Source organism: Vidua chalybeata, chromosome 18 (genome assembly GCF_026979565.1).
Source record: "Vidua chalybeata isolate OUT-0048 chromosome 18, bVidCha1 merged haplotype, whole genome shotgun sequence".
NCBI classification, from domain to species: domain Eukaryota; kingdom Metazoa; phylum Chordata; class Aves; order Passeriformes; family Viduidae; genus Vidua; species Vidua chalybeata.
Window position 1 is genome coordinate 5,045,788 of NC_071547.1, and position 16,198 is coordinate 5,061,985.

The 16,198-nt window shown below is 53.1% G+C and overlaps 1 long non-coding RNA gene across 1 annotated transcript; it reads right to left on the reverse strand.

Annotated features, from left to right (window-relative positions):
- Positions 1–3,299: 3,299 nt before the first annotated feature.
- Positions 3,300–5,871, reverse strand: LOC128797239 (uncharacterized). Its single transcript, XR_008434063.1, has 2 exons — positions 5,163–5,871; positions 3,300–3,544 (listed from the first exon to the last, which is right to left on the reverse strand). It is a non-coding gene; the product is annotated as an uncharacterized LOC128797239 (long non-coding RNA).
- Between the last annotated feature and the right edge of the window lie 10,327 nt (positions 5,872–16,198).

Sequence of the window (16,198 nt, forward strand, 5' to 3'; positions counted from 1 at the left end):
CAATGTAATTATAGTATGGAAATGATGTTGATCGCTCAAGCAGGAACAGTCCTTGAGTTGGTGCTGATGCCTCCCTGCTCCAGCAGAGCCTGGGGACCACCGAGCCTCGACAGGGGGCTGCAAATGAGGCCACAAGGTTGGTGACACCAGGGACAGAGCGGGGTCAGGAGGCTGAAGGAGAGCAGGGCTGTGATGCTCCAGAGCTGGACTCTGGTGTGGGTGCAACTCCCCTTAGGCTGAGGATTAGGGAGGCACAGCCTTGGCGAGACCCTCAGATGCTGCTCAGAGCCTTTTCCAAGGGGCAGTTTCCCCTGTAAGCCAGTAAAAGAAGTTTATGTTGTTTTTTTTTTTTTTTTTTATTATTATTATTTTTCAAAAGAGGGTTTTCTAAGAAAAAAAAAATATAACAAACAGTGGATATTTTCCTGTTCCAAATCTGGGAGAAAAGAGTGAAAAGGTGTTTTCAGAGTCAGTATCAGCAGGAACAGCCCCTGCTCCCTGTGCAGAGCTGGCACCCCTCCCTCCCACTGCAGGCAGAGGCAAGTGGGCAGGATCAGAACGAACTGGGCCCGGGGCAGCCCTTGGCAGCTGGGCTCCCACAGAAGGGAAGAGGCAGCTCTTTTAATCACTGCTCCCACAGCTCCTTTCTGCTGCAGGCCAGTGGTTTGTGGCTGCTGCTGCAGGCGCCTTCACCTGAGACAGCACTGTCCAGCCCCATTCACCTGCTCTGGGGGCAGAAGGAGCCCCACAATCAGGAAACTCCACCTACCTGTCAGGAATCACACGAAAAACCCCCTCGGCATCCTGCACACGCTGCTCTGGTGTCCCTGTGACCCCCAGGTGTGCTCCCTGCCAGCCTCGGTACCTGGTACCTGCACCAGGACGCTGCTGGGAGCAGCGGGACCGCGGGAGCCCGGCTGGATATTTGCTGGTGACAACCAGCGAGACTGTAGGAGAGAAAATGAATGTCCCTGAGGACAGTCACACAGCGGTGCCTTCGCCTTCAAAGGCAGAACCCGGTGGGAGGGCTGGGCAGGGAGCAGTAGCCCATGGGCACAGCTGACAGGACTATCAATTTGATGTTTTTAAGAGCTGTTTCCAGAGGAGCTGAACAGGAAAGGCAGAAATCATGACTTGCCTTTCTTTTTTTTTTTTTTTTTTTTTTTTTTTTTTTTTTTTTTAATTAAAAGCCCTGCTTTCTCCCACTCCTTAAAGGTGATGCTCTGTCAGCTTTAACAAGCCGCTGTCAATCCGTCCCCAGCTGGTGCCGGGAGGAGCAGAGGGAGCCGGGCAGGCACCGCCGGCCCCATCCCGGGAGAAAAGCACCCGGCAGAGCAGCGCCGAGGGGGAGCTGCTTCCTGGGGCTGCCTCTCCTTCAGATCCCTCCTCCAGCAGCACCCAGGGCTGGCTGGGTCAGTGGAGGGGCTGGGATGAGCCCCCACCGCTGGGCACTTCCAGTCCCTCCCACCCCCACCTTTTAGAGGCAAATATTCGGCCCCTCCGGCTCCAGCTGCCCCCGGGAGCCAGAACCCTCCTCAGAGCAGTAAAACCCTGTCTGTGTGAGTGCTGAAATGATCCCGGATAATGAGGTTAATTAATATGTTCCTGTAAGCCCAGAGGCGGCGGGGAAGCTCGGGATCAGCCTGTCCCCACCGGCTGTGAGATGCGCGCCGGGAGCAGGGATTGTGCAAAGGTTGAGAGGTGCAGGTGTGCTCCGGGCCATGCCAGGAGAGTGTAAATCAGTGTTTAGAAAAAGCCTTTTAAGGATGCCTGAGGAATAAAAGGGGATGTGTGGCTCTCCCCACGCTTCCTACTCCACCGATTCCAGCCCACTGTTGCTGACAAATTTCCGTCCTTAACTCGCGGTCCCAGAAACACCTTAAAAAGCAGAGGAATTCTGGACAGCGGGGCCGGGCTGGAGCGGAGCCAGCAGCCAAGGAGGCAGCTGAGAAGGATGGTCAGCAGAGCACAGGCAGTAAGGTTGATGGGCCTCAGCCGCCAGCCGCGGAGAAGCCCCGCTCCTGAAACGCATCCAAAACAAGCATCGCATTTGGGCTGAAGTGATGTCACTGCCGACCATTAGCGCGGTAATTACAGTGAAAGCTTTTGGCAATTGTATTCTCCGAAGGGTCATTGATGCAACCCAACCGCACCAGTAAAGGTCTCATTAGTCTTATTTCAGACTTTTGTATTTTTTGGAGCTGCAGAGTCTTTTCCCTCCAATAACATTATTTTCTTCTCCCTGCCCTGGCCACGCTGACAATGGGCCCTTCTCCTCCACTTCCCAGCATTCCACTTGGGAAGATGCATTTCCAGCAGAGGAAGGGCCCTGGGAGCCCAAGGTAGGGGCTGAGTCTGGATCCCAGCCCCTGGTCACCACAGGAGCTCAGGAGGCAGCTCCCACTCCTGGCTCTCAGCAAACCCTTCCTCAGGGTCCTGGGAATCCAGGGAGGACTCCAGCTGGACACATGGACATGAGTTCAGTCACAGGAGCTCCTCTGATCCAATGCCAGCTGAGCCTTCTCCTCCTCCTTGTCCCCTGTGCAGGGGCTGAAGGGAAAGGTGGCTCAGGTGCTGCTCCATGTCCCACTGACCTCATTTTGGGAGAAAGGGAGAACCTGCTGCATTTGCAGAGTATTTATGGCTGTCCAGAGCATAAAACCACTGGGAGGAGATCAGAAATCAGAACCCTGTTGACAAATGGCAGGCCTGGCCCAAAAGAAAGCAGAGCAAACTTGGCAGAAACAACTGCAGGTGGTGCAGCTCAGCAGGAGCACCCAGCAGGGTGAGCAGGCCAAGCCACAACAGCAGTGGTGACACCTGCAGGGCAGGTGAAGGGACTTGCCCACCCCCAGCACCAGCTGGACCTCTCTTGGATAACCATGTGGGTTTTGCACAAAAAAAAATCCCTTTCCAGGGGATAAGGAGTGTTTTGGGTCAGGGTTGGACTTGGGTCCCATCAGGTTTGAATGCCTAGAGAGACTCTGGAGAGTGGACTGGGACAGAGAGGGGAAGGAAGTTTCTCCCCATCAAACCAAAACCAAAGAGTGATGCCACTTCTGGTGCCACAGGCCCGGGATGCTCCAAACCCACTGTCAGCATCCCAGCAGGGACAGCCAGGGGCAGGAACCCAGGAAAGCACTGCCTGGCCAGCTGCTCTCTGCCTCTGGCACAAGGAGCACACCAGGGTGGGAGCTCCACAAAGAAAACCCAGAAAATCCATCCTATAAGCAGGAGCTGCTCCCCAGGACCTGCCTCAGTCCCACACCCCCTCCCAGCACATCATGTGTAGCTGTTCCTCATGCAGGCAACTGCTTTAATCAGAGAAGAAAAACCCTCAGAACACAGGATTCAAATCCACCAGGAAAGGTGACAGATTCTCCTACTCTTCAAAGGGGCTCTTTAAATATTAAAAATAGCATTGTTGTTTTAGCAACGTTAATTTAAATGATGCACACATGACACCTTGGATCAGCCCGGCGTGCTCAGACACGGCGCTTCTGCGAGGCACAGCCAGGCAGGAGCTCTTCTCTTCTGGTTTGTCCTGTGACAGAAAAAAGGAACAGATCCTGTGCAAGGGGAGGAGGAGGAGGAGGTTTATTCCCACCCTGCACGGGTCCAAGGTGTGCTGAGTCTTCAGCTTGGGGCGTGGAGCTGAAGAGCCCCAGGATTCTTTCCTTCCTAAAGCTGGGCTTCCAGACCAGCCTGGCTAAACTCTCGTTCATGTAAGACAGAGCTGAGGTAGGTGAAACACAAAGAGTCGCCTAAACACACACCCTGACTTTTCCTGGTTCTCCCTACCACAGCTCAGCCCACGCTGAGTTCGTGCCTGGCTCTCTCCTTCCCTCACTCCACGGTTCTTCCAGCTTTAGCACCTTCATGAGCCAGGTGGGCCCCTATTTTCAGGCCTTGCTGGTGGCTAAAAGGAAACAGCATGTTTAGAGACATCTGTGAGTTAGAGAGATCTTGAAACAGGTTGGTCTCCTGCCTCCTGGAAAAAGGGAACCTGTGCTACTCAGGTACTCCAAGCTGAGGCTGAACTTGGCGGGCTGGATTGGTCACCAAAGCCATTGAGCAGGAGCTACCTGTGGGAGAGCTTAAAAGCAGACCTGGAATCTCCATCTACCACAGGCTCTTGTGAACTAAAAGAGTTTTTCCTTGCTGTCTGCTTCAAGGGGACTTTGCAGAACCGAGGAGTTCAGGTTCCACCTGCAGAGCTGCCACATTCCTCTGGGATTTGTTTTCATCAGCCTCTGAAGGGATGGAGAGCCACCCATGACACCTTGAGCTCCACCACCACTTGTTCCAGTGAGAGCACAGAGCTCCAGGCAGGTGGAAACACCCCCAGAGCTTCACCTTCTGCTGGGGACCCAACCAAGGGCAACGGGCAGGGGGGAAGTGCATGATTGTAAAATAATGGAATTCATCTGCAACTTGACCTTCACTAATGATGGATGGCCTGTTTGTACGGATCATCACTGGAGAGCCTTCACTCTGATGCATCACCTGCAGCTGCAATGAATTGAGGGGCAAACCTGACGTCCTTGCCCAGGTCCTGGGGGCTGTGCAGCGCCTGCAGGGACAGCCCAGGCTCTGGTGACCGAGACACTTCACCTGCAGGAAGTGAGCCCCAATTGCATTGGAAATTTGGGCTGTCAAGGGCAGTGGTCCATCAAGATGAAGTTCAGGTTCTTGTGTTCATGTGGCCCAGAATGAAGCTGTGCATCTCATTAGGATTTGCTTCAAACCAGGCCTTGCCAGAGAGGGGAGCTGCAAATAATTTGAGTCTCAGTGCTGGCTGTGTGCCTGCCTCTGAGTCATGCATTGCTGAAGGAATTGTTGTAATCTGCAAATTATTTTCCTGTATTAATTCATTCTGGTGAAATAAACCCATTGCAAATTGCTATCAGCCTAAAACTGCCCATGCTGGGGTCGAGTGTGTGGGCAGTGCTTTCTGCCCTGGGTGACAGTGTGTGACAGCTTCTGCTGCTCAGCTGTGAGGGATCTGCTCAGGATGTCACCACGGCCAAAGGGATTCCTTTTGTCAACATTTTTAATTTTTAAACTGTGATCATTGTATTGCTCAGAGGAAAGGAGGACCTGCAGTAGCTGTTTCTGTGTTCTGAGAGGCTCAGAGGCAGCAGAACAGGCAAAGCACTCACCTGGGCTCACCTGTCCTGGCAGACAAGAGCAGAAATGTGTGTCACAGACTCCTGATTGTTCCCTTAATCACTCTTGTATGGCCTTGGAGCAGCTCTGAGGTGTTCAAAAAAGCTGGAGCTGCCTTTCAGCAGGGATCACAAGCCATGGAACACCAGGGGAAGATGTTCTTTGATGCTCCTGGCTGCAGAGCTGGCTCATTCCCAGCAGGGAATGCAGCTCCTCGAGGCCTCTGTGGGTCTGAGGGACTCAGTGGGGCAGGCCAGGGCAGGAGGAAAACGAAAACACAGAGAAAACCCCTTTTTCCTTCCACACAGCTTGAACTGGTAACTAAAGGATTGAAGGTGCAGGCTGCTTTGTCCCAACTCCTGCCTTTCCTAGGCAGGGAGGTTTGGATTATGCATTCCGAGGCGTTACAAGGTCCACTGGTTTGGAACAAGAAGTCTGCCAAAACATTCAGCCTGGGAAGGGGGAGCTGAGGAGGAGAGGGCTGGGGGTTGCTGCTGCTGCAGGCACAGAGAATATTAACTCTGCTCTGGGGGAAATGCCAGCGTCTCCAGCTGAGGTGATGGAGGATGCAAGCCCTGTTCCCCAGAAATTCCCTTGGATCTGATCTCCCTTTGCTGAGCGTTCTGTCTGATGGACACTCAAGGAAGAAAAAACCTGGGCATGGCAATTTGGTTTCTTGAATCACACAGCCACAGGGGTGGGGGCTGGTTCCACAAGTGCTGTGCCCTGGGTGCACAGGGTGAACATCTCCCTGGGTGGCTGTGATGTCACCAAACACCTCCAGGCACCCTGGTGTGGCAGAGGGAGTCCAAGCAGAGCCAGCTCCTGTGCAAAATCCCCTCTGCAGATCCTTGTGCAAGGTCCCAGTGCAAAGCCCCAGTGTCCCCAGCCGAGGTAGGGACAGGCAGGGACGGGCAGTGCCATCCCTGCCATGGGCATGGGATCTGTGTGCAGGATCTGCAGCAGCTGCTCCTCTGCGTGTGCTTGGGATGGGGTAAATAACCATGCTCAGCAGAGGGGGGTGGCTTTTCTTGCTTGTTTGTTTCTTAATCCTGCCATTTCTCTTGTGATTTCAGAAATACTGTTTTCTGCTGGGTGTTAAAACATCCAGGTAAAAGGACTGTGGCCTTTTTGTGTGTTAAGACTGTGTGACCTCTCTGCTGCTCTGTGCTGGAGGAGTGCTCGTGCAGAGCTGAGTGAGCAGATGAAAAGATTTCTGTGTGTGTAATTATTCCAACACAGCTTTCAGTGGGATTGTGTTTGCAACCTTTCATGATTCTCTTTGTAAACATGTTTGAGTGCTGCAGATTGGCTGATGGAGAAGGCAGAGACTGTGCTCAGAGATGTCCAACAAGTCCCAGAGCCTCCCCTTGGCTGCTGAATTCCAAAATCAGGACTGTCTGGGGCTGGTTTCTCTGCGTGGGGCTGCGGGATGAGCGCCATGCCAGGAGCAATGACAACCATGTGCAGGAGCCTTTGGCGTGGGCAGGTCTCACACACTCATTCAGAAATGGGAACATAAACCCCTATTGATAGGGGATTTGTTGTTAGACTTTGTTCCCTCAGCTCCTCATGTCCCTGCATGGAGGGACAACCCAGGAACAAATGTTGTGCTGACTCCAGTGACGGTTTCCTGCATGTGCCACCTCCTCGGAGCTGCTGGAAGGATTGTGGTGACACCATATGAGGCACATCAGGCTCTCTCCAGCCTGAGAGATCACTGGGAGACAGTGATTTTTGCCTTCAGATCATCCTCCCAAGCTGCCACAGCCTAAAATAACTCTTACTCATAGAGGAGCAATGGATGCAACTCGCATTCGTTATCAGCGTGTCAGTCAGTCTGTGCCCACATGGAAGTTTGTCCCTTCCCCTCACACCTCCACTGCTTCCTCCTGGCTGGCACAGCATGGCACAGTGCCTGCTGACAGGGACTGCTCCCATCTAACCCCCAGCCACAGCAGTGCCACTGGGACCAGCCACGCTGAGCACTGGGAGGTTGGAACTGGGGGGGGGTTTGAGGGGCTGTGGCCAAAACTGGGCTGAGGGCAAGGCAGACCTGGGTCTGCCCAGTATAAACCAGCACAGACACAAGCTCTAGGGGCTGGACCACCATGGCAAAGGTGCAGCAGGGGTAGAGTAGGTCAGGGGGGGGCGAGATGAGCAGTTCACAAACACCCCTGAGCTCACAGCCACAGCACTCTCTGCTCTGCACGGCCACATCTGCCCTTATTCAGATTATTTGTACACCTCTGTCGTGAGAAACCTGAGGGGAACTGCAGCAGCTCAGCCTGATCTGGCCATAAACTCCTCCTGAAGCTGCAGGATGTGTTCCCACCTGGTGCCTGCTGGCACCTCCCTTCTGCAGCGGCAGCAGGAGGAGCAGCAGCGATGTGGGAGCTCAGTGCTGATCCCCAGGGCACCCAGCCCCGCTCCCAACCCCAGCAGACTCAGGGTGTGAGGACAGGATGCTTGGGAGCCCTTTCCAGTGACCACTGCCTGAATGTCCATCCTGCCCAGCTCCTTGCACAGGCAGTGAGAGCCCAGCTGGGTGCTGGGCCCCAGGCAGAGCCCACCCCTCTCCCCAGCTCCATCACCGGCTCCCCTTTGCTCATCCCCGTGTCCCTTTGGCTCCCCAGGCCACATGTTCAGCTTTACAGAGGTGACAAAGCCCTGCAAACAGTGGCCCCCAGCACTCAGCCACCCCTGCACCCCCTCAGCACCCCTGGCCCTCTCCCCTGACTGCTCCTCACAGGCTCTCACATAAGCGATGGAGAAAAGTGTCAGGCTGGGGGAAAGACAGATCACGAGTATTCCTGGCCCTGACATTTTCCTCCAGATATCTGGATTTCCATATATTTGAAAACCTAATATAAACAACAGAGAGAAAATTTGCATTTCGGGCAGTGAGGAATGAAAAATGGAGGCGGGGTAATGTATTGCTGCTCGAGGAAGAGGAATGACAGTGGTAGAGTCGAGCACACACGACAGCGCCCAATCGGCTCGTGGCAAACTCATTTCCTGGCAGAATATAGGGTTTCATCTGCTGGAACATTTAATAGGCATCAAAGAAAGATCACTTCCCTCCTCTCAGCGCAGATTGAGAGCCTTCGCTCTTGCTTTATTTTTGCCATTTTATTAAACCCTTTATATAGTTTTAATACAATATGTATGATCCTCCAGCAAACAAATAAATTCTTAGGCGCTTCCCAGATTCTAAGGATTTCTAATGGTTACGAATGTTTTATTTATATTTTCAGAGAGGCATTAAATATGCGATGTGTAAAAATATGCAACACAAAAAAAAAAAAAAAAAATCAACCCTAATTTATTGTTCTGTTCGGAGCAGCGTTACAGATGGAGTTAATTTGGGGAGCCCAGGGATGGGGCTGAGCCCCACACATCTGGGTTTGCTGCCGTGGCTGAAATGCCCCAAAGTGCAACCTCAGGGACCTTCTGTCCTCGCTCAGCTGGGCACAGGGGTGTGACGTGGGCTGGGACACCAGGAGGGGGCTGGGAGCAGTGGGAGAGCCACACACACACACAGAGGGGACTGACAAACCTTTCCCAAGTGACAAATACCCTCTTACTCCAGAGCAGCCTCCTGCGGTCAGTCCGAGCCCAGAGGAGATGCCTGGAATTCTCATGCCGTGGCAGCAAAGGCTCATTCCCAGCTGGCTAAATGGGTTTGGGGACTGTGGATCCTGAGCTCCCAATGAATTAATCCCAGTACAACCCGTGATGGTCGCTGCCACACTCCCCAGGGCAGCAGGTGGTTGAAAATTTTGGGGGAAAATGGTTTTAGTGATGTCAGGTGCAAAGGAGGCTCACGTGGAGGACAGCTGGGTGATGGAGCACCCTAACCATGATTCCCTGGATGTTTGGAATTCCATTTCCCATGGCTTCCCCAAGCCTGGGTGAGGGCTGGGGAAGGAGGAGGAGCAGGAGCGCCCAGGATGATTTTTGATGACAGCACTCAGTAAAGCTGGAAGCAGAGCGTCTGCAGAACCTTAGTTATGGCTTGGAGCAGCACTTTGCTCCGAGGTTCCCTTATTTAGGAACCAGGGAAATGCATCAGGAGACTTTCAGAGGCTCATCAATTCCGCTCAGGTCCAGTCTGGACACGCGATCCCTCCAGCTCAGGCATATCCTTGGCAGGCAGCTCCTTCCCCCTAAATATTCCAGCACACACAAACACACTGCTGCTGCCTGTGCCTGTGTGAAGGATTCCTGTGTCCCTGCAGAGGGGACTCTGCTGCAAAACTTCTCCCCTTGCGTTGGGACCTGCCTGGGGTGGCACAGGGCAGTGTGGGGTGCCCCGAGCTAACAATGACCTGGAGTGTGTCCCTGGTGGCTGCTCCTCAGTCCTTCCCAACCCAGAGCCCAGATCCTGCCTGGGAGGTGCCCTCTGTCCTGGGTGATGTCCAGCTGTGACAGCACACGGCTGGAGATCACATGGCCTCCAAATCAAAGGAGATTTGGAGCATCCCCAGCAGCTGAGACTTCATCACAGAAATAAAACCCCAGTTAAGAGGTACACAGACAAGGAAGACCAAGCATGGGATTCACCAGGAGGCTCATGATGCCACCCGAGAATGGCTGAGCTTGCACAAATATATTAAGAAACCCTTGAGAAAGCTTTAATTGCACATTACAGATCTGTAAGTGCTGCACCACGAGCAGCCTCCTGTCAGGGACACGAGGGAGATTTTTACAGCTTTTCTATCCTGGGCACTTCCCAGCTATTCTTAATACCCTCAGAGTAATAAGAAATCTGTAAATCCCCAGCTTGCTCCCGAGGAGGCCGGGGGTGGCGCCCGTGGAGGGCAGACACTGATGTGTGGCTGGTGCTGAATACATTGTCTGTGGTCCTGTGAGCACAGCGATGTGAGGTGACCTCCTGGTTCAGGGGAACCCGCCTTAACAGAGCTGTAGTCATGTTGATTCAGAATCTCTTTCATGTGTGTCCTCAGAAAAATGTATTTGCAGGCAACATGGCTGGGGCAGGAGCGGGGGGTGTGACAGGCGCTCGTCCCTCCTGCGAGTCATTAGTGCAGACACAGCCCTGTCACCCTCCTGGGCACCAGCTGGCACCTGGTGGGGCAGAGGGGACGATGGTGGCCCTGTACAGGGTCACCCAGGCTCCCACCCTGTCTCTTTCCCTGCCCCAAGTTCCACAGGGAACTCCAAAAGGCACCCAAAGAACGGATCCCGTGTGCAGAGCCCAGAGCCAGGTGCTGGTTCTGGACTGGTCACAGAGTTCCCAGCCTGCTGGCCAAGGCAAAACCAGTCAGCACTCTGGTTATCCCAGAGGGAAAGGGATGTGAACAGGAAAAGACAACAGAAATAATTCTGTTGTCACTAACAGCTGGACTCCATGACCTTAGAGGTCTTTTCAAAACTAAACAATTCCACGATTCTCACCAAATCCTTCTTTTTGTGTACTCTTTGCAAATACATCTGCATTGTTAAAAGGAAAATAATTTCCAAAACCCCACAAAACCCAAAATATCTTCTTAAGAACCATAAAATGAAATATCCAAACTTTAAAAACATATTTCCCAATTAGCTTTGGGATGAAATAATTTGCCAAGTTAATACCTTTTGTGTTCCCAAGCTTGTTTGGAGAGGGAGCTATTCCCCCTCTACTTCAACTGAGGCTGCTGAGAGGTTCTGGCTGTGCCCCTTTGACCTGGCCAGCTGGGTCATTCCCAAAATCCAGCCTGGTGCTTGCAGAGCTTCCCCATCCCTTGGGGTATACAGCACCCTCCCCACTGACCCCCAGCCCACGATGAAAGAGAAAACAAAGACAAAAAAAAACCCAGGCATTTTCCCACGATTTTCCTTAAATGGTCTAAATTCCAGAAGGAGAGGCAGGGTAGTTGCCCTCACTGGTGACTCAGGGCTGGAAGCAATTTTTTCATGACTGAGGTGAAGACATGAGTGGTGATTCCTGGCGTGGGCTGAGTGGCCAAAACTCCTGGGCAGGGTGGCTGCTGGCCACTGGCCAGGCAGGAGGGAGGGAGGCAGGGATGCAGGGAGGGATGCAGGGAGGGATGCAGGGAGGGATGCAGGGAGGGATGCAGGGAGGGAGGGAGGGATGCAGGGGGCTGCACTGCCCTGGCTCAGCTGCACTCTCCTCCTGCTGTCAGCAGCTGGACACAAATGTTTTTCTCCACCAACTCTGGCACCCAGGAAATCCCACAGACCCTGCAATGGGAGTGTGAGGATGGCACAAGAGCAGGGATAAGGGAAGACACAACCTGAGCAAGCCAAGACCCCAGGAGAGATGTCACTGTCCTTCCCACTGCTGAAGGGCTTCTTCCCACAAGGGTGTCTCAGCCCTTCCAGCAGGGAATTGCCAACCATCTCTCTGAGAGATTCAATCCTTCATGCTGCTCCTCTCCTGTGGTTCAGCAGCTTCCCCCAAAAGTCTCCAGTTTGGGAGGGGTTTTCCCACCTGCTGACCAGGGATACTTAGCATCCACCAGCTCCATCCCTGCCTGCATCCCCACAGGGAGCAGAGCAGGGTCTGGCACCACTGCTAATCCCTGTCTGACACCAGGATGGAGCAAGGCTTGACAGCACTTCCCATTGCTGCCTGGCACTGGCATGGATCTGGGCTTGGCCCTACCGCCGATCCCACAGGCTGCATCCTACTGGGGCTGAGCAGGGCATTTGCTGTGGCTCAGAGAGGCTGCAGAGCTCCCGAGTGGTGTTTAGCTTTCCAGGTTTGTCGCTGGAATGATGATTCTCATCACCACTTGAATTTAATTTAAATGGTTTGCTTCTGCTTTCATTTTATTGGCACCCATTAGATCCCCCTTGTACCTCTGGCATTTCCTTAATAGTCTTTTGACTCATCTGCTCTCAGGAGGAGAAACATTTTTTACAAGAACAATATGAAGTAACAGTTATAAAATCTGTAGCCCGGTGATAAATGTTAAGGACTCATATTCTTTTATTGGAAATTGCTGTCTTTCAAATGTTTAACAGATTTGTAAAAATAATTTCTCCAAAAGGTTACGGTTCTATTGAACTCCATTAGAGAGAGGCTGGGCTCTAAATCACAGCCACGTCCCGGAGCCCTCACGCGGGGACACGCCAAAGTCATCACTTTCCCCCTGGTACACACAACTCCTGGCTCCTCTCCAGCAGCATTCCATCGCCAGGACACTTTCCTTGACCCCCAGGTCCCCCCCGCCGCAGCCGAGGGGCCGAGTGCCGGAATCCAGGCGTGAAATGATGAAGGGCCGGGGCTGCGGCAGCTCCGGCTGCGCCACGACCTCAGATGGGAAATCGCCACCTTTTTTTTATCCCCCCTTCTCCTCATCCCGGCCTGTCGCATGCCGGGTGGAAAAGATTGTATTTATCACCTGTCAGGGCTTGGCAGAGCTGAGTTACGTGGAGCAGGACAGCATAAAATTATCATACACAAGCATGAAATTACAAAATCGCTCGGAACTGAACAACAAAATTATTTCATTTCTGAGGGAGGCCATTCCATTTTTTAGTCGTGACACCTCAACTGCCAAACTTTGAATTGAAATTGAGTGTGAGGTGCATGGAATATAGACAGCAATAACAAGCAAAGGCATGTAAACTAGCCATGCAAATACACTACATTAATGGCCCCGGAAACCTCCCACAGGAGATATGTAACTAAATAAATGTCACATGTCCCAATAACTCAACTTTTCTTATACATTGTGAAATGAATTATGCTGCAATCGGAGCACAGGCTGCTCCTGGCGACGGGGCTCCCATTCCCCTGGCGTTCCCCGGGACAGCTGGGGCTGTGAAAGCCTCTCTCTCCCAGGGTTTGATGCCAGACGTGGGTGCTCACAGCAAACCCAGTCACTGGCTGGGTCTGCAGCAAGGCAGGACGTGGCTCCCCCAGCCACAGTTTGGTGACAGCGTTCCCATCCTTTGTGAGAACTCCCCGTGGAGCTGGGATGCGCAGGCAGCAGGAATCACAAAATGATAAAGGCTGGAAAAGACCTTTAAGATCAAGTCCAACAATGATGTTATTGCATCTCATCCCGGCTCCAGAATCCCCAGGATCCCAGAGCAGAGCTCACATTTCCATCCCACCATTGCAGCCGGGGCTCAGGGCTGCTCTGTATGCACTGAAAGGTCTGGCAGAGCCACGCAGTGTTTCTTGGGCTGCCTGTGCCAGCCAGGAAGGGGAGGGAACAGAGCTCCCTTTCCCTCAGCCTCCTCACAGGGAGCCCAGCTCTGCCAGGAGCAGGCCCAGCACTGCGTGAGGAGCATCAGAGAAGCTCCATTTTACCGCAACCAGTAGAGTCCCAATGACTGTCAGCAAGAGGGTCCCAGAGGAGCGATGTTTTATAAACACCATTTGTGTCACAGCTCATTGTGTGTTTGTCTGGCTATCCCCAGGGACGGCTGCCCAGGGTGGGAATAACACAGCCCCTTCCAGTGCTGGCACAGCTGTGGGCGCTGCCAGGGGCAGGGGGCACAGGCAGGAGCTGCTGGGGTGGCTTGGCTGGGGAGGAGGCTGCACGATCCCTCACGGGCGATGGATTTGTCAGCTCCCTCTGCAGCACTGATGGGCTCTGCAGGGTCTGAGCAGAGCAAAGCAAATGAGGTGGGAAATAAAATTAAAAACAGAGGGAAACCACAGCCTGGGATTGGGGGAGACACCCAGCTGCCTCCTGCTGGGCTGGATCACCCACCCCAAGACACCACCAACTCCTGCTGCTGCTTTTGCTGGTTGCTGCCTGCATCCCTGCCTGCATCCCTGCCTGGCTGGTGAGGAGAACACCCTGTGCAGCCCAGAGCCAGAGCGGGATGTCACCACCAGTGAGCTTTCTCTGGATGCCCCCAACTTGCTCAGAGAAACTTTTAATCCCAGCAGACCCATGCCTATTAAATATTGTCCTTCTGCTCCCCTTGCTTTACAAAAGGAAGAGAGATTTTGTAAGGCTCAGAGCTTCTGACTGGAGCTCAGCAGCACTGGAAGCACCTCATACAACGAGAAGTTTCCAGAGAACAGAAATTCCTGGTGATTTATGGTGGAGCAAACCTTACGCCTCTCAGGCAAGCCTTTGATGCTGCCCCTTTAAGCCTTGGCCACTCAGTATTAATTAAAACTGTAAGATAGTCTTTATATTTAATTAAAAACAAGGAGAGGCTTCTCCAAGGGTTGCTTGTGCCAGGGTCGCTGTCCCCAAGCCAGGCACAGGCACAGGACAGAGAATCTCCCTGCTCTGTGCTAGGGGAGACCACAGGAAGGAGCTGGTGCTGAGGAGCGGGAAGGGCAGGAGATGGAAGGGTGGTGCAGGGAAGGTGGGGGCTGTAAATCTGCTTTTCCATACCTAAAAAAAGGCAAGCCCTGATCAGGCAGCTGGAACAGTGAATGGCAGGGCGTGGAAAAGTGGAGGAGGGAATCCCAGCGTGGCTCCTGGTGGTCCCTGGTGGTCCCTGGGAGGCACCGAGCGCTGCTCTGCTCTGCCAGCTCTGCAGAGGGGAAGGAGAGGCTGGGAAATTATCATCAGTTTAAGTCAGTTCAACTTCAGTTCCCAGAAAAATATTGGAACAAATGATCAAACAAACTATTTATAAGCACCAAGAAGATAACAGGGTGAGTAGCAGCCAACATGGGTTTGTCAAGAACAAATCGTGGCAAACCGATCTAATTTTCATCTGCGACAGGGTAATAGGCCTTCTGGATAGAAAAGAAGCAGTAAATGTCATATCTTGACTTTAATAAGATTTTTGACACCGTCTTATATGACATTCTCACAAGCAAGCTGAGGAATCAGAGCCGAGATGAAAATACTATTTGGTGAGGGTAAAACCAGTTGAAAAAGTGCAGTCAGAGACTAGTCAGGGATGGTTGGATGAAATGAGAACTGCTGGATGGCTCTGTTCTGTATCCAGTGCCATTCACTATCTGGTCTGTGTGATGGGAAAAATGTAATTATTAAATTTGCAATCTTTGAATGCATTAGAGAGCAGAATCTGAATGGCAAAGGTCTTGGAAAATGCTGGAGTTAGTTGAGAGAAATGAGAATTTATCTGCTGGATCCAGGTGCAGAGTATGGCCCCTGGAGCTCAACATAATTGGGGAATTACTGGTGTGACAGGAGGAAAGGATCTCAGACTTATTCCAGATCAGAAGTTGAAATTAGGCCAACAATATCATGATGCTAAAGGAGAAGCAAATGGTTTGCAGGGAAAAGGGAAAAGCATCATGTGTGATGGGTGGGATGCAATTTCTATCACCAACTCAGCAATGCCAAGGAGCAGCCGAGGCTGTTCCAGGTTTGGGAACAGGGGCCACCAGGACAGAGTCCAGAAGGGAGCGAGGAGAAGGATCAGAGACTCACAATGCTCTGCCTGGGCGAGGAGGGTGGATGCAGGTCTGGGGAATTCTCGTCTTCCCACCTGAATCCCTGTGATGCAAGGTGCAAAGCTCTGATCCAGGGCAGGGAAATGCTGGGAATGGCTCCAGGAGCCCCGTGTGTGAGCAGCCCCACGCTGGGACTGCCCAGGGTGCCCAGAGCTCTTCCATGACATCCCTTACTCTGGGGCACTCCCTGACCCCACATTGCAGGGACATCCACAGCAGATCCCTGGGAACGGGGTTCTTTTCCCAGTGCTGCCAACCACAGCTCTGTGCACCCCCCCCCCCCCCTCTGCCAGCACCCCAGGAGCCATCCCAGGAGAACCAAATCAAGGAAAAGACACCTGGCTGTGACATGGAGCAGTCAGGGCCTTGGGCTGGCACCCCCTGCAGACCAGCAGCACCAACCTGACATCACTTTAGCTTTGGCCAGGTTGGAAATGCTGTCCAGGGCAAGGAGAAGGGGGAGCACACCAGGGGAGAGACTGGCAGGGCCTTTGGTGCTGTCCTGATCCAGCAGGAAGATGGGGATGGACAGAGATGGGCGGGTGGAAGAGCACTGGGAGAGCAAAGGGTGGGCTGGGGGCTTCCCCTGCACGCCCTGGGCAGGGCACAGCCGAGGGGAGGGGCAGAGGACAGAATTCCTGAGTGGAGAGCCCC